This window comes from Rosa rugosa, chromosome 3 (genome assembly GCF_958449725.1).
Source record: "Rosa rugosa chromosome 3, drRosRugo1.1, whole genome shotgun sequence".
Classification (NCBI taxonomy): Eukaryota; Viridiplantae; Streptophyta; class Magnoliopsida; order Rosales; family Rosaceae; genus Rosa; species Rosa rugosa.
In genome coordinates this window covers 8936944-8956137 of record NC_084822.1, presented here as the reverse complement: position 1 = coordinate 8956137, position 19194 = coordinate 8936944, and the positions used below count along the sequence as shown (strand labels likewise).

At 37.7% G+C, this 19194-nt stretch overlaps 1 long non-coding RNA gene and 1 pseudogene across 1 annotated transcript; one reads left to right on the top strand and one right to left on the bottom strand.

Moving 5' to 3' along the window:
- The first annotated feature begins 277 nt into the window (after positions 1-277).
- On the top strand, positions 278-12622 carry LOC133737155 (scopoletin glucosyltransferase-like; annotated as a pseudogene).
- Positions 4429-8398, bottom strand: LOC133740436 (uncharacterized). The gene is made up of 3 exons (XR_009861216.1): positions 7745-8398; positions 4814-4882; positions 4429-4604 (listed from the first exon to the last, which is right to left on the bottom strand). It is a non-coding gene; the product is annotated as an uncharacterized LOC133740436 (long non-coding RNA).
- Positions 12623-19194: the final 6572 nt, after the last annotated feature.

Below are 19194 nucleotides of genomic sequence, written 5' to 3'. Positions count from 1 at the left end.
AAGCCAACAAGTTCTTATATATACCAACCCTATCAACTAGTTTTTGTGTCCCCCCCTTCTTTAGGTTGTATTTTCTTTTATGTTATTAATAAAATAAAAATAGGGGGACGGGCGGTGGGTTCCCAGAGTGTGGCAAACCCCTCTCCTTCGGGATAGAGGGTGAGACTTGTTCCCTATATCGTTTGCCTCCGAGGAGCTAATATCGCCTAATCCCTTATTCAATTAAAAAAAAATCCTAGCCTTTCTCCATTCATCACAACTCTTTCGCAAAGCGATAATGGAGAGCAAAACTAACCAGTCTCACATTTTCCTCTTTCCGTATCTGGCTCATGGCCACATGATCCCAACACTAGACATGGCTATACTATTTGCTTCGAAAGGCATCAAGACAACCATAATTTCCACTCCCAAAAACTTGGCCTTCTTCTTCAAAACAATTGAAAGAAGCAAACTTTCGGGTTTTGATGTTGGAGTCCTCGTTCTCAAATTCCCTTCTGTAGATGTTGGATTGCCAGACGGGTGTGAAAGTGCTCACATGGTCGAAACTCCAGAAGATGTCCAGAAGTTCTTGACAGCCACCACTTTGCTTGAGCCACAACTTGAGCAGCTAGCTCCTCAAAGAACATCAACCTAACTGCCTTATAGCAGACTGGTTCTTCCCATGGTCAACTAATGTTGCTGCAAAATTTGGAATTCCAAGGCTTGTTTTCTATGGAATAAATTTCATCTCTATATGCATTTCATAACATTTGTTGATGCTAGACATTTCGGTGTTAATATCTGCAGACTCTAAACCTCTTGTGATTTATGAACTACCAAATGAGATCAAGCTTGCAGGAACCCAACTACTATATTTCATCAAACAAAAAAAGCAACTTCAGAACTTTTTCTGAATGGGGAGTGGAATTGGAGAAGAGCAGCTATGAGGTTGTTGTTAACAGCTTCTACGATGTAGGTACAAGGTTTGTACTTGGTGTGTTGGCATTCCCATACAAAACATTGAAAAAGCCTACAAACTGGTCTCGGAGAATCCCTAAAGGTAATTGCATCTCATGAGCTAGCATATGCATCGAGTTTGTCCTAGCTCTTAGGAAGTTTGCTCAAGGAAAGTATCTTTCTGGTTCTTAATCTTTATCGTGCAAAGATATTTCCCACATGTTAAGTCGCACCATTGAAATCCAAATTGATTTAGGATCTGTCAAATTGATTTAGGATTTGTTTAGTTTAATTGGATATCTTTTATTGAAAGACCTTTCCTATTAGGAGTCCAATTAGGGTGTCTTGATTGTTGAAGATTTGTTTTCTCCTCAATATATTCAGAAAAGCAGCATTCATTTGGATACGCCTTTGACGCAAGAATTATTGTGCATTTTGCTTGCTTAGATAGAGTCTCATAGGAGTTCATGAAACACTTGTTCCGTGTCTAAGTGTCTCATTGGTCAGTCACTCATATGCATTGATTCTCTCGAGATCAGTAGAGAAGTTGTGGATATAAGAAGAGTGATAATTGAAGATCGTTCAAGTGAAGAAGCAGGCGGTCAAGGTTCAAGACAAACACCTCATTAGTTAGTCTAATGATTGTAGCCAAGTATAGTGCTAATTGTGTTTGTAAATAAACGTATCCTTCATCATTAGTGAATTGATTTGATTTCGGGTTCTCAAGAGTAAGAGCCCCGCAGTGTTTTGAATCTCAAATTTGAGGTTTTCACTGCGTAACCAAAGTTGTGTGTTCTGTGTGATTTTTGGTTTCTGCCCAGTAAGGATTGCAACGTATCTATCAATCCCTGATACCCAGAAACACGTTTTGTTTTAGTATTTTCACTTGGCATCAGAGCGGGTTCTAAAGCTTTTTAGTAGATCTGAGGACAGAATGGAAATTGAACGTGATAGAGCCTCTAGTTCCATAAATTGCCCCCTTTTGTTTGATGGTGAAGATTACTCACAATGGAACATCATGATGAGGGCATTCCTCTACTCTTAGGATGAAAATATGTAGAATATAGTTGAGACTGGATGGGAACACCCAACCAAGGCAGAAGACTCAAAAAGAAAGTAGAAGGGACATCTGCAAGAGTTCTTAAGCCTAGGAAGGAATGGACAGAAGAGGAAGTTCGAAACAAAAGTTGTGATTTCAAGGCACGAAATTCCCTATTCACAGCTTTATCCAAGAAGGAGAGGGTGAAAATCAGCCACTGTGACACGGCTAAACAGGCATGGGATCTTCTTCAGGTCACTTATGAAGGCAACAAAAAGGTTAGAGGCCAGAAACCTCAGAGACTTGTCTTGAAGTTTGAGAACATGCAAATGGGGGAGGATGAATCAATAAATGACTTTCATGCTCATCTTTTGAATGTGACAAGTCAGTGTCACAGTCTTGATGATTCTTTTAAAGAGCATCGAATTGTCAAGAAAATCCTAAGCTCTCTTTTGTCAAAGTTTCAATCCAAACAGACAGCTATAGAGGAGGCTCAAGACCTGGACACCTATTCTCTTGATGAACTGATAGGTAATCACAAAACCTTTGAGATGAGGATCAAGCCCGAGAAAAAGGTAAAAAAATGTTGCCTTTTCTTTTGTTAAATTTAAAGATGTGAATGATAATGGTTCTGTAGATTTTGCCTTACTAACCAAAGAGTTTAAAAAATTTCTTAACAATAAAAATTCTACTGGTGGTACTTCATAAAGTTTATCTGATCAAAAGAAAAGCATTGTTGAAAAACCTAAATGTTATGAATGTGGTGGTATTGGTCATATCTCTTCTGATTGTGGAAACAGAAAATATAGCTCACGAAATAACAGGGCTCTTAAATCAACTTGGAGTGACAACGATGAAGGCTCTCAATCTGAGAATGAAGAGGTAAATCTTGCTCTTACTTCCTCTCTTAATATTGATTTATCTGATGATTCTGACTTGGAAGATGATACTCTTGATGAAGAAACGAATGAAAAGTGTAAGCAATTGTATAATGCTTCAAAAATTGTTCTTCGAAAAAATAACAATCTTGAAGAAGAAGTTGTATCTTTAAGAGTGGAAAAAATAAGAATTGAGCAAAAATTTGAAACTTCTTTAAAAGAATGGGAAGAAGAGCGTACTGACCTTGTTGATAAGATTAAAGTCTTGCAGGGTGAGCTCAAGTCTCAAGATTGGGACAAGGAGCATGATGAGCTTATTAACAAAATCAAAATTTTGCAAGTTGAAGTCAAGGCTCAGTCCACTCTAAATGTTTCACTAACCCTTGAAAATGAGAAATTGCAGGATGAGCTATTGAAAGTCAAGGAAAGCTTCAACAAGTTCTCTATAGGGTCTAGAAAGGTCTCTAAGATGATTGGATTTGGTAAAACTCATTGCAACAAAGAAGGATTAGGGTATGATGGTGAGTCTTGCAAGTCTTTGGCCTTTGTAAAAGGTGTGGAATGTGAAAATTCGTTGGGTCAGTCACAAGCTCCAAATGACAACGATTCTAGTCCCAAGTTGCTCAAAAGATCATAATCAAATTTAGCCCTCCAAACCCATCAGAAAATTACTTATGTAAGTCCTGACAAGCACACCTCTGTGCGTCAGCCCAGGTATATTCACAACTCCAAAAGCTTCACTCCCACTTGTCATTATTGTGGAAAATTGGGACACATCCATCCTAGTTGTAATATAATTCACAGGGTCACTCAAAATCAGAGGAAAGCATAAAAAATTAGCTCAACTGCATCGCTGCAAACTGAGCTGAAAGACCATTTAAAGTTGATTAACAGGATTGCAGAGCGTATTGCAATCCCCAAAGAGCAGAATTTGAAGCAGAAGCAAATTTGGATTAAAAAAGGTTATGATAATTGTTTTTCTCACTATGCCAAAAATGTTATCAGACGACGGTAGAAAAACGTTGTGTGATATGGAGAGCCTCCGTTGTAGACCGAGCCGTTGTCTGATGAAAATTCAGACAACGGTGGAACACAGTTGTCTGAGAAACACACAGACGACGGGTATGTGTTAAAAGTGTTGTCTGATAGCTCTACAGATGGCTCGGTAGATGCCAGGCGCAACAGTTGCGGCGCTGCCTTCAGATAACAGTGCTTGTTTTCAAGCTGTTGTATGTTAAGCTTGTCAGACAACATACTTTTATTTTGTGTGTTGTTTGATTGATCTTCAAACTTCAGTTATTGGACTATATATGTTGTATGATTTACCTTTGAACAACTGAGTTCAATTGCTTCAGTTGTTTAATTAACTTTTGGGACAACAGAGTTCAATTGTTTCTGTTGTGTGAGTATAAATTAGAAGACACTGATTTGTTAAAAACCGATGTGTCGTATGAATGATTGCATTTGCTACATTATAAAACTGTTGTACGATCATTTTCATTTGCTATATTTTGTGCATATACAGCGCCATTTTACCTAATGAACAGTGAACAATTGGAAAGAAAACACATTGCAAGCCATCAAATGAGTAATCCAATCAATTCCATATGCCTCAAATGTTAAAATGGAGCATTTCCCAATCATTCAAGATTAAAACGAGAAAAGCATTCTAATACATATATGCCCTATCTACTTGAACATCAAAGGCCGATACACATATTGTTCCAAAGCATTCTGTCTTCCAATGTTGTCTGCAAAATATATAGGAAGAGTAGTTTTTAGTGACAAATCAATTTATCCTAGAGTAAACAAAAGCCAACCATTACCAATAAGAGTATAAAGTCAGAAATTGCCTATGCAGAAAAGTGCTGGCAACGGTTTGTAGAATGAGACCTAAAAGTCATTACAGTTTTGATCCAAAACTATAACACCTTAACAACCTTAACACATAAGACTTTACCATATCTATCACAGTGAAATGCCACCAAAAACCCAACTTCAAGGATCAGCTTTCCCAGAGCTTTGAAGGCTACAAAGCAGTACTTGATATTAATAACACTTTATTCAGTACATAAATCAAGAAAGCCAAATTATCATAAAACAATATAAGATAATTTGGGTAATTGATCATTCTCTAGCAGTATAAGCCTAACACTTTATTCAGGTGGCACTCATGCACATATGATATTTTGGGTAATTGATCATTCTCTAGCACCATAACCTTTGTTTAGAGAGTTCAGCAAAGACATTTTATGGCCGGTACAAAATATGTCTATAGTCATCAGAAACCATTAGACATGCAAATAGATAAGATGAGTATAATAATTTAAAACTGGTATCCTTCAACTATTGCAGTAACAAGTAACTAGCATAATAAGATTCATATATATAACTATTAGTCTATAGAAGCCTATAGAAGTTTGAACTAGCAGCCCAAGGACTTGAGACATATTTCAGATTCAAAGAAGCTCAGATCGACCAAGCAAAAAAAAAAAAAAAAGCTAAGGAATGCTTCTTCAGTCCCGACAAGAAGAACAAATAAAAAGTAATTGTATTGACTTGAAACTTAAAAAGCATCTCCAAAATTCTTTAATAGGTTCTCCGGACTCATGTTCTTTAATTTATCCAATATGAGTGTTTAACTGCAATCAAAGACAGTCACACAATGCCCAGACCCCAGTAAAATATCAAGCATTTTCAAACATAAGCAGCAAGTATAAATGAAGAGGTCTTATAGCTAATCGTTTGCAAGATTCTTTTATCTCCATTTGTATTTGAAGCCCTATATTTATTACTGCAAGAAGACAAACATATATAGATAAGTCAGACTGATGATTGTATAAGCTAAGTATTTTAAATACTCACCATCTTCTCCCTTCCCCTCTTCACATAGCAAACACAGAGATGATAATAAGTATAACAAAAGTAAGGACAGAACATACCCTTCAGTGGAGTTTATATGCTTCCTCTGAGAAGATACTTATAATTTTAGATATGAGCCAGCAGGGTAGACAATAATCAATAATCTCAAATAAGACAGAGGAACTGGAATAGCAATAACTAATCTGTGCTTGATAGATTTCTACCTCTTCTCTTAGTTTGCATGTTAATAATATGTATATTGTGTGATGACATAAAAGTAAGAGCTACAGAAATAAGGTCCTCTTAACAAGCAGTTTATACAAATCTATGATGTCTTATATAGTTATAAATCCTTATATGCAGTTTTGAAATTCTAAAGCTTGATAAAGTACATGAGAATGGCCTTTTAGAGAAAGTTGGAGATGGAGAGGAGAAAGTACATTCAGACTAGTACTTTTGCAACTATTTCTAACTCATTAGAGCTTACTACAAATGATTGACTTCCATGCTAACTTCTATTTACAATGGGAGAATTCATTGATATACAGAACTTAACATAAGCACTTTTGCGAATTTAGGTTTACAAGGGAGAATTCATTGATATCAAGAATGTAACACAATGAATTGTGATTGTTAGACAAAAGCTTGAACACTTAATTACCTACTTAGGCAAAAGAGTTAGAAGACAATTCCAATTGATTTTTCTTCTACAAAGAAATGTTTGGAAGAGTCTAATATCTGGTAACTATGAAGGAAAACAATTGTTTATAGATAGAAAAATGAACTATCAAAGTAACAACAATATAAGATTGGTTTTCTTTAATTGTTGTTCACAGGTTGGTTCATGAAAAGTTTTATGAAAAACCAGAGTATGAAGTCAGAAACCTGGTTAAGTCACAATAATCCATATTTTCTGTACAGAACTCAGATTATGCTCTTGAGGCACATGGATTACAATAACCACTGATCCCACAATGCACGCAACACATCCCACAATGCCTAGTTTCTGCAGCCTTACCTTCAACAAGAAATGAGCCAAAACAGCACTAGAAACATCCGACAAACACTTAAGTCACTAGACAAACTTCCCTCCATAAAAAACCAGCACAGAACTGGCCTTAAACATATCTAAAACTTACCTGACTATTATACTCAATGCACCAAGTAGAGTTACAAGAACTACCGGAGCCTATACATAAGCAACGAAGCAACCTCTCTAACTGTCACTACGATTTGCGAAAATTGAAAACCAGAAATCAAGACCTCATATCCTTTAGTCCTATATAAATGTGTAACAGAAACAGCGGCAAGAGCTAAACTTACACGTGATCATGCCCGCCCACCATAGTGGCTCTAACAAATAAGTATAACTATCAACTCATACACATTTCAAAACACACAGAATTCTCAATCACAGCAAAGACTGTTTTTCAAAATTATCAAATCAATTCCCAAACACAAGGACAGTCCTAAAAAGTTAATCTTTTGATTAATTCTTTGCAAATCAGTCTAATTCAGAATCTTAAAAGCAAAAAAGAATCTGAAATTGAAACCAAGAAATAGACCTGCTCAAGTTCCAGAAAAGTCAATCCAATAATAAAAAAAAATCCCAGCACAATATACACCCAGATAAAATGAAGAACTACCATTGTATTTCACAAGCAATAATCACCACTCACCTAAAATAAAAACTGAAAAAAATTAAGAACACCTAAAAATGAAAACTATTTCTTTAGAAAACCAAAAAAAAACAAAATCTACCAAAAGAATTACAGTAAACAATAACACAACATTGAAAAATGAAAAATGCAAGGATTGATTAAAGAAGATTGAAAAAACGAAAAAGCGATGATCACCATTCTGAGCACTAATACCAGAACTTTTAACTGAAATGGGACTACATCTGAGACACTATAGTTGCATAATAGAATCAAACCAAACCAAACAGATCGATCAAGATACCAAAATAGAACATGAGTTAGCAATAACGAAAAGCAAGCAAAGCAAAAAGAAGAAGTGAGCAATGCACCTAAGTAGATCTCTCCAAAGGATCCACTACTGTTCTTTCCGCCGACTCAGAATCGTCCCCCTACTCGAGGCTCCATAGCCCAAGAAGCCGCTTCTCTTCGCCGCTCGGAGAACGAGAATTGAAAACTGAGAAACTAGAAACGAAATCGAAGTCGATTAATTAGTGAGTTTGCCAAGATTGTAGTACCTTCGCCTTTATCAATAGAGATAGTAGAGAGTCTGAATCGATCTTTGAAAGCTCACTCACTGAATCAGAGTGAACGGAGGCGAAGACGAGGCCGGAGAGGTGGGCTGTCGCGACACCAGGTCAGAGACAAGCTTCAAAGTGCATTGGAGTATGAGGGGTCGCAAATGAGTTAGAGAGAGCGAGTTAGGGTTTCAATGATTGAAGAAACCCGAGAAACCACCCCCCCTCCTTCCTCTTCCTTCAAATCCCCAAATTGAAAACCCTAATTGAGTATATAGAACCCTAATAGAGTGTTTTCAGAAGATGGGTTTTAAGAAGAAGATGGGTTTCAAGAAGAATGATGGGCTTTATTCTTAAAGAGAAGAAGATGGGTTCTGCTTTGAGAAGAAGAAGATGGGTTTTGCTATTTTTCTCGAGGACTCTCTGGTGTTGAAAACAACTAAGTCGGTGGGAGATCAACAATGTGCATTTTGTCACAGCGGCAGTATTACGTTTAGGTTTTTACTTTGTATAATCAATTCAAACAACACAAAAATGAATTTTGGTTGTCTGATAGTCTACACTTGAAACTTCGGTTTAGGTACCCAACAGCAAATCTCCCGCCTAGTGTCAATCACAAACTCATTTCTCCCGCCTAAGATTGTCATCTCACATTCACACAACAAAAATACGTCATTCTGTTGTAGGAGTTTACAATCATATACCAACATTTCACTCAAAAATTGGCCGTTTTGGGGGTAATGACTCTTATTTTGGGTTACATCTAATTTTCTTCCAAACTTGCACAACGCAAACAAAAAAGGTGTTGTATGATATTTAGCAACTCACTCTCGTACAACATATACAACTATACTGTTGTACAAGGTGAGTCAAAATTTCGACCCAAATTTGAGCACAGGTGGGAGGGAGATGTGCCGACTAATTTTTTTCATTCAGACAACATACAAATCCTTATAAGTGTTGTACAATAATCTTGGACCAAAAAAAATCTGACTTCTGATGTCCTTATACAACTAAATCCCTTTAAACTTGTTGTATGAAGCAGTTTCAATCAACATGTTGGTACGCACATACCTCCTAAGCACAAGTATCGGAAGCACAAGACTCGTATCGCCAACATACCAGCAAGGTAAGCTCCCAGCTGAGGGTTCCGATACCCCTCGGGGCGATATCGGGGTCCTGAGCATCCCACACCGAAAGAAATGGAACCAAGCTCCCACAAACCTGCTACATTACGGTCATCTCCAACAACCTAAAGAGGTAACTGTTTACTATCACTTTCCATTATCATTATCTTACACGATACTGACTTAGGCATCGGAGAGTTGAAGGCCGGCACACCCGGTCTTCCCTCTGACTTTCGTCTGTTTTGCAGATAAGCAAGACCGATAGTGGTAGTAGCGGACCGATACAACCCGTGTTCAGCTGGATCGAACTCCTCTCGAGACAACTGAAACACAACACACGACGGAATTTTTTTTTTCGTTGTCTAAAAAGTGTAGTCTGATAAGGTTTTTGGCATAGTGTCTTCTCATATGGATAATCTTGATAATATGCTTGAGCTTGTTATTCCTACTGAACACCGGCCATTTGGCTGATTCGTTTACTAAGCTCTTAGACACAGCTCGATTTGAATCACTTAGAAGCACCATTGGTGGGTGCTCTAGGTATTGATACTCTCACTTCGCTTCATCCATGTTGCATGAATTCATAGTGTATGATATCATATTAGTATAGGTGCATTGCTCTTTTTATTTCTGCATTTTGTTTTCAGCTTTCTGGAAAATCAGGATTACATGTGTTATTTGTATCCCAACGTGTCTGAAAGATCAAATTGAACTTAGATTGACAAGTGTTCTGATTGTAATGAGTTGAATAACATGTTTTGAATTGGTTCTTGCATCACTATGTAATCTTGAGCATGAACCACATATTCTTCATCACTTTGTATTCTCACATGCACACATATACTCCTTGTGGTGGCATGTAATTCTCTTGGTTGATTTGATCTTAGTTCCCATGTATGAAGTGAATGTTTGTAGTAGTTGCTCCCTGGTAAAAAGGTACAATTATTTGAAGAAAGGCCAGGCTATTCCTGAAGTAAACAAGCTTTGGTCATGGTGAACGATATGAGGTTTGGGAAGAAAAGGGAATGGTTTGGTCACTCCGGTAGAGTGTGAAACTATTGACTCGAGTTGATGTGTCCTTTGAGATGTCCTTGTTACATCTAGTATCCTAAAGTCAACTGATTTGGGAGTTGCTGGCATAAAACTTGTTACATGAGTCTTAGTTTTCTTGTGAAAAAAAATGTAAAAAGTTTCATAATGTGTGAAAGGAAAAAAGAAAAAATATTGTGCCCACACGGTGTCATAAGGGGAGATTTGAGTTGATTATGATTATTTCGTCACTTCTTATGTGTGTTCTATTTTCTCTGATTCTGAGATTTTTACAAACCCCACTTTAAGCTATGTTCACTTACACAACAAAGGTACAGAATACTCGATCATCTTCTTGCTTACTTTGTTGTTGACAAAAACTCTTGACTCATGTGACCTTATCTTATTACTTTCATGTTTGAGGATTGATGCTAACACTCTTCTCTAAAAGGCTATGCTTTTGTCTCTGTCAATTGTACAAGGATACAAACCCACTCATTGTGTGTTTGCATTTTATTCTTGCATCTTTCATAACATGATCACACTTAGGGGGAGTATTGATACTAGCTTGGACCATCTTCCTCTGATTGATTCTTCTTGGGATGGTGTCTATCGAGCAACATATACTGGTGATCCTCCTTCTGCATAGCTTCCGCAACTCTTTTCAGCAGCCTTTGTCATTCCTAGACAAAAAGGGGGAGAAATTGGTGAAATTGATCAACTTGTGCTTTGAATGTTTAAATCTCTTTTGATAATTGATCTTGAAATCATCTTGACATTCCTATGCCTTATCTTTAACTTCGTTTTTACAGTGTGTGTGATAAGTGTTTCAGGAATTGAAGGTTTCTTCCCAAGTGAGGATCCTGATCAAGTACTTGTTGAGGGGGAGTCTGCATTGATTAGATGTGTTTTGTATAGGAATCCCAAAGGGGGAGATTGTAGGTACAAGGTTTGTACTTGGTGTGTTGGCATTCCCATACAAAACATTGAAGAAACCTATAAACTGGTCTCGGAGAATCCCTAAAGGTAATTGCATCTCATGAGTCAGCATATGCACCGAGTCCGTCCTAGCTCTTAGGAAGTTTGCTTTAGGAAAATATTTTTCTGGTTCTTAATCTTTATCGTGCAAAGATATTTCCCACATGTTAAGTTGCACCATTGAAATCCAAATTGATTTAGGATTTGTTTAGTTTAATTGGATATCTTTTATTGAAAGACCTTTCCTATTAGGAGTCCAATTATGGTAAAGTCTTGATTGTTGATGATTTGTTTTCTCCTCAATATATTCAGAAAAGTAGCGTTCATTGGATACACCTTTGACGCAAGAATTATTGTGCATCTTGCTTGCTTGGATAGAGTCTCATAGGAGTTCATGAAACACTTGTTCCGTGTCTAAGTGTCTCATTGTTCATTCACTCATATGCATTGATTCTCTCGAGATCAGTAGAGAAGTTGTGGATACAAGAAGAGTGATAATTGAAGATCGTTCAAGTGAAGAAGGCGGTCAAGGTTCAAGACAAACACCTCATTAGTTAGTCTAATGATTGTAGCCGAGTATAGTGCTAATTGTGTTTGTAAAGAAATGTATGCTTCATCATTAGTGAATTGATTTGATTTTGGGTTCTCAAGAGTAAGAGCCCCGTAGTGTTTTTAATCTCAAATTTGAGATTTTCACTGCTTAACCAAAGTTGTGTGTTCTGTGTGATTTTTAGTTTCTGCCCAGTAAGAGTTGCAACGTATCTATCAATCCCTGATACCCAGAAACATGTTTCGTTCTAGTATTTTGATACGAGCTTGAGCCAGCCTTTGCCGACCATTATAGGAGCTATCTGGGAATCAAGCATTGGCATATAGGCTCAACATTCTGTGCAATAAGGATACTAATGCCTCCTCGGATGAGCATGAATGTCTCTAGTGGCTTAATTCCAAGAAACCCAATTCAGTCATTTATGTGAGCTTTGGGAGTGTGGTCAAGTTTGATGATGTGCAGCTCATGGAAATTGCTTTGGGACTTGAAGCTTCTGGGCAGCAATTCATTTGGGCTGTCAAAAAAGATGAAAACAATGATCATGAAAGTAGTGAGGATTGGTTGCCTCAAGGGTTTGAGAAGAAAGTTGAAGGTAAAGGACTAGTCATAAGAGGGTGGGTTCCTCAGGTGCAAATTATTGAACACCTGGCAGTCGGCGGCTTTGTGACGCATTGTGGGTGGAACTCTGTTATTGAAGCAATTTCTGCTGGAGTTCCGATGGCTACGTGGCCAACGTTTGCTGACCAATTTTACAATGAGAAGCTGGTGACCCCAATACTTGGCTTTGGGGTTGGTGTTTCAAAATTGGCTAGATTTGGAGGGGAAAGAGTGAAGAGTGAAGCTATAGATACGGTGGTGAAACAGATTATGGTGGGTGAAGAATCAGAGGAAATGAGAAGCAGAGCCAAGAAACTTGGGGAAATGGCAAGAAATAGTGTGAAGGAAGGTGGATCATAGTACAAGAATTTGAATCGCTTGATTAAAGAATTGGGGTTGCATACCTATTAAACCTGTTGTACCTACTATATAATTTTTTTTTTTTTTAAAGAATGAAGTCGAGAAGTTTTATAAACACACGTCCAATTACTTAATAATGCACACTCCTTATATTTTGTTGTCAACAAATTTCTATTTATACCTTTCCCTCATTGTTAAATAAATAAAGATAAAAAAGTCGTACGTTACGTTTACAGAAACTCAATACTATATGAAAAACCATAAGGCTGTGCTCTGTGCATAGCCGTCAAACCCAGTAAACAAAGCGACTAATGTCGCTTCTTCTCCGAGTCCGAATCCCGTCAACATGTCCACCATCGATGATGTAACCTCGTCTTTTGCTGCTTTGCTTGCTCTTGCTAGCAGCGATGTATGTGATTAATCTCTCCTGAACCTCTGAGGTACTCCACCGACGTCCCAAACAATCCTACTTGTTGGCTCGTCCGCTAGTGAAGAAACTGCCATCGTTAAATGATTTGAAACGCTTTTTTTGGAGAGTATGGGTTCTTGATAAGAGTTTCAAGATTCAAGAAAGGACGCCAAACTGTTTCGTCCTGGCTTTTGATCTGCGTAAGGATCGCAACAAGGTGTTAAAGGATGGACCATGGAGGTTCAATCATGCGTCGGTTGTGCTTCAAGAATATGATGGCATCACGCTTATTGAAGAAGTTGATCTGATCTTACTCTTCTTCTGGGTTCGAATTAGCAACATACCGCCTTTGTTTGAGGAGCCTGACATGATCAGAAACATTGCATTGGTGGCTGCTAAGTTCCTTGGAATGGATGATAAAATTTTTGCAAATGGGGGAAAAATTAGGGTTCATATTGCACATGACATCTCCAAACCTTTTTTCCTCAAGAAAACCCTAAAACTTGCTCCTAGGGTTGAAGTTGAAATTTCATATTTCTTTGAGAACCTGGTAGGCAAGTGTGATCATTGCAATATAATTTACCATGAGGGAGACCATTGCCCTTTAGTTGGTAGCCATGCTACACCAGGTACAGTACGTGGAGCTGGAGAACAAATGAAGGAAATTGTTGGTCCTTCTTTAGGTTTTGCTACTAACAAATTTGTGGATGGAACTTTTTCTTTTCAGGGTGTGCAAACACCTATACTGCCATCTATTTGCATATCTCTATTCCAGCCTAAATAACCATGTAAAACAGGCAGACCTATCATACTGCGTGACCGAGCCCTAAATCCTATAGAGAGTGAGAAGGAAGTGCACCAACCCTTGGCTTTGGCGGTGATTGCAGCTCCGGACACAGAGATACCAGAACCTGTACCTAATGCTCCAAGTGATTGCATGGAGCTTGAGAAGGAGTTACTGTCTGAACGAGCTAAAAATTTCAAAAGCCCGAAAACTTCTGAAGACACAGGTACATCATCTGCACCAGTTGAAGAAGGTAACAAAGAGCATAGGGGTGACAAGCGTCAGCTACCTCCCTCTCCTGCTAAATCTCCCCAAAAGCTAAAGATTCCGCTGCCAGAGTTATTCAAACCGCTTCTCCCTGATGTTTAGACAAAGAAGCAAACAACGCCAACGTTCACAAGTAAGTTCTCTGCCAGGTCCGTGGATATGATTGAAGCTCCTGGAAATATTTTGGTCCCTAAAGATGGGATGACAACAAGCTCGGAGACAAAGAAGAAAAGAGGAAGGCCTCTGGGGTCAAGGAATAAAAATCCCCCAAAGTCGAAGAAAGTTGCGGATGCGCAAGATACTTGTTTTGCTCATCTTTTCAAACCTCTTAGCCGGCCCAACTGTTAAGGGCACGGAGAGAATTTAATATTGTTATTTTCTTTCTAAACTCTGCCTAATTACTATGTGTTAGCTTTCATAGTTTTTAGGCTTGCTATTGAATAAGTGAGCACTGGTTGTCTAATGAGTGGTGCTAGCATACCACGTCCTAAATTTGTCCTAGTTATGGCAAGGGAAGGTATGTATCCGTGCCATTCTAGCTTGAGTTGAAAAAAATAATATTAATAAATAAATGAAGATAAAAACAAAAAAGAATCCACAAAAATAAAATAAGAATTAAATGCTTTATATATCAAAATATTAATTATATATTTTCTTATAGGTTAAATTTTCTCCCCGTCTTCATGATATAATCGATTTCTCTTCAAGACCATATATGAACGTCAATGGCAATGAAACAATTATAGTCCACATGAATTAGGAAGCAACCAAATAGGTCAAAACATATTGAAAGAGGGTATAAAATTATCAATGTGTATTGGATATATAAATACATCATCATCAATCACTTCCTTTGCAAAACAACCACCATGACTCATTTTTTACAGATTTTAAATTTTTAATATTGACCATGACTATATGGATCATGAAGATATTCACATATATAGAATCTTTTAAAATCTTAGAGGCATCAAGTTTTTCAACTTGAAGAAGAATAAATGTAAGAAAGTTAAGTTATTCAATCTTTTAGCCATATACCAACCTCATTAATGTGAGAAGAAGAAAAAAGTGTAATTAGTAATTACCATATTGAAATGTGCCGGGATTAATTAGCAATTAATTTCATAATAAATAAACAAATACAGTTTAAGAAATTACTAAATAAAAATCTATGATACATAGCCAACCTAATTTTTTTTTTAAAGTTTTTTTCATTTATGTATTTAATGATGAGGGGCTTAGGTGTTAGCTTAATAAAAAAATATGAGGATTGTGCATTAATAATTGATGGGGTGTGTTTAAAATTTCCCAATGCATGGCTTCATGATTTTCAATTCCATCAGGTCAAAAAAGGGCCAAAACAAATGTCCAGGAAAGCAACGTGGAAGCCTCCATCTGCCGGTTGGCTCAAATTCAATTATCACGGTGCATTCTCAAAACAAACTCATATGGTTGGTGTTGGAGTTATTATTAGAGACTCAGAGGGCTCTTGTATGGGGGGCATGTTTCAGCATATTGAAAATGTTTACTCCCCGGAATAGATAGAGGCAGTAGCAGGGAGGATAGCTGTGTGTATGGTACAATAAAAAAACCTAGCACCTATATCCTTTGAGACGGATTCTTTGAACTTAGCTTGTTTTGTAAACCAAAAATCAAGTTCAATTACTTCTACTTATGGAAGACTCTATGAGGATATTAGTGAAGGGCTATCATCTATACCAGGAGCCATGCTTGGGCATATTTCTAGAGATGGGAATGTTGTTGCGCATTCTTTAGCTAAGGTTGCCTTGCATTCAGGGCAACAACTGTGTTAGGATACTATTCCTCCCTTATTTATTCAAGATGCTTTAGTATCTATTTGTAATCTTCTTTATTGATTAATATATTTGACATTTTATTTCAAAAAAAATATTTCTCAATGAAGTCAAACAATTTATTCGCTAAATAAAAGTAAAATTACAAAGTGACTGTGGCGACCCGGAGACCGGATTACCACAGCACCGCCTCCCCAAGGAACCCTACACCTGCGACACTTAGAGAGTAAGTGTTTTGGGCCTAGAATTCCTCAAAGAGACAAGGCCTTTAGGTTGGAAAACAAGATATCTATAAGCTCGAAATTCTTGGGCTTATATAGTGGGCTTGGTTCGTAATCACAAGATTACGAACTAGTCGAGGAAGAGGAGAGGAAGGTGGTGTTGTGTTGAGTTTTAGAACCTACGTCATTTTTTAGTTCTCAGCCCAAGTTTACATTAGTTTCATTGAATGGTAATTTACATGAGTCTTGTAGGTCTAGCCCACTAGGACCTAAACTCAAATGGAGGTTGTAACCCTAGGGTTCCACTTTGGTGGTAAGCAATCACACACATCATCAACCATACATAATGTTACAAAAATTTAACTAGATCGAACAAGCCAAATAGAAATAAACTTTAAATAAAACAAATTGTGGCCTCCAAGGATTATCCTCCGTACCCAAACTTCGACAACAACAGCCTGCAAAACAAACTAAAGTAGGGGTTAGGCTCCTACATCCAGTCATTGCCCATGCCCGCCCCCATATCTAAGTTTAAAAACATGAGTTATCGTTTTGAGAAAAAGTAATAGATAAAAACCGGTTTGTGATTTCACGTGATCGTCACCACGCAATTATAATTTCCACGGCAATTGATCTCCTTCCACAACTTTCAACATAACCGTCCATCTAGCCAATCACTTTCAGGAGCTCAATTAACACAAGGCTAGAGACAAGGGGATTATTCAATAACAAGGGCATGGTGCACACTGCCCACCACCGGTGGCTCAAAGAGGAACAAACCTCTCCTTACATCCCCATCAATTGCCAACACATCAATCCAATCCACGCAAACCATTTCAATTGTAAAACAGATAATTTTCAAAACCATGCAAGAGGCCTCATATAAAACATAGTATATACAAGAAAAGCATAGATAGAGTTAAAGGGATCCCCTACCTGGAACTCGAGCTTTCTCTTGCAGCACTTGGCCTTAATGCAACCTTGTAGCAACCACCAACTTCACAAGATCCTACCACGATATCGAGCCTAGATGATCAATAAGCGGCATTAATAACGATATACAAGACTAGCTAATCACTCTCAATGCTTTCCAGAGAAAACCTCTCCTTTAACCTCATTTACTAACTAATAACCAGACCATTTGGGCACTAAGGGAGAGTTGGTTTTTCAGGAGAAAGCGGCAAAAACACCTTTAAAAGACAAGTTGTCAAAAGCTGGAATCAGAGTTTAAAAAGGAACTGTCAAGGGTCAAGGAAAAGTGTTCAAAGTACTTGAGATAAATTCTTGGGAAAATTTTGGAAAGAAGATGGTTTAACAACCAACTCAGTAAGATTGAAATGGTTATAGAACTCTAAGTGAAGCCATGTGAAGAGTAAAGGTTTTGAAGGCTAAAGTAAAACGATGTGCAGATTCTTTCCAGAAATATCAGCTTCTGTCTACCTATTTCAAAATTTCATAACTAATTCTAGAAAAATGATTTTAGGGTGATTCAAATTCTGGAATGTTCATCTTTGTGTCTACTATATTTCTCTAGAAGGAACTGACCCCAAATTCTCAACGGTTTAGCTTCATTTTTTAAAGGAATGCAGCTGGTTCAGATTATGCTGAAAACTGAAAAACTGCATAAAGTTGTTCTTTTGTTTAAAGCTCTTTTGGTACCCAAAATGGCTGGTTAAGTAGACTCTAAGACACCTACAGAAAGTATCTAAAGCTCCTAAAGACTTAAACTTTCAGTCATCCTTTAATACTAAAAAGAGGAGGTCTTGTACTAGGCGTTTCGAGGCATGCAAACACACTGATATGCCCAGGAAAGAGAGAAAGGGTGGACGACGAGTACCTCTGGTTTGGGATTCTCCCATTTGAATGTCTGGAGTGATGTTCTTGGAGGAGTTTCCATATGCATGGTGATAACGTGGAACAGAGTTGCTGATCGAGGTTTCCTTTCCCTCTGCCCAACTTTGACGTGAACAAAGAAAGAGGAAAAGCTGGGCTTTGCGTGTGAGATAGATGACTCAGCTTGGGGAAAGTGAAGGAATGAAATCAGATAAATTTGGGGTAAAAATAATAGGTTGTAAAAACCAAAATGATGGGGAAAAATAAAAGTAAAATAAGTAAGGATAAATTTCAGTTTAGTACCTTGTGGTTTTGGGGTAACATCATGTCAGTCCTTGCTCTTTCAATTTGATCAGCAACACCCCTGTGCTTTCAATTTCAATCAGCCGTGCCCAAATTTTATTGTTCCATCCAATTTGAATGTTAACTTTGACTGGATTGACAAAGTAAAATTTGGACAGAACAGTAAAATTTGGGCACGGCTGATTGAAATTGAAAGCACAGGGGTGTTGCTGATCAAATTGAAAGAGCAGGGACTGACATGATGTTACCCCCAAACCACAGGGTACTAAACTGAAATTAATCCAATAAGTAAATACAAGAAAACTCAAATTAAAGTGTTGGCAAGACCAAATAAGGATTGGGCCTCACCAAACTTGTATTAAGATAGAAAAATGGCAAAGTAGATTTTGTCGGGATTTTGCTCGAGTTTGAAAAACATAAGGAGTAAATAAATTGTGTTTTTGAAAGTCGGTAAGATGGTTGACGAGTAAGCTTTGGGTAAGGCGGGCAGAAATTTTGCCAATTGTTGAGAAAGGTAAAATAAGAAAATCGTAAATGCACGCACAAGTAGATTTCAAAATTATGCACGGATGCTATTATGAGCTACAAGAACCTTATTGGATCAAGGGAGATGTTCGAGTCAAAGGTCAACTAACTTATTGGGCTAGGTTCACTAGCATACCCGTCTGTTGGGTGTCCAAAGTAAATTATGGACCCTAACCTGAAGCTATTTTTTTTGGGCCTAAGGCTCAAGCCCAAATTATTTCCAAAAGTCTTTAGCCGAACAAAGGTCGCAAAAAATTATCCAGTCCAAAAGTGACATTCGGAATTTCATGGGGTCTACAGTGACCCATCCATGTGAGGCTGTCAGAATGAGACACCTGTCTCAATTGAGTGAATCTTAAAGGAGAGTAAACTAACAAGATGATGATGATAAAAATTTTCAGCATACCTATCAATACACTCGCTGATAATCTCAGACCAATACCCTGCAATCCTTGCCGACATTGATC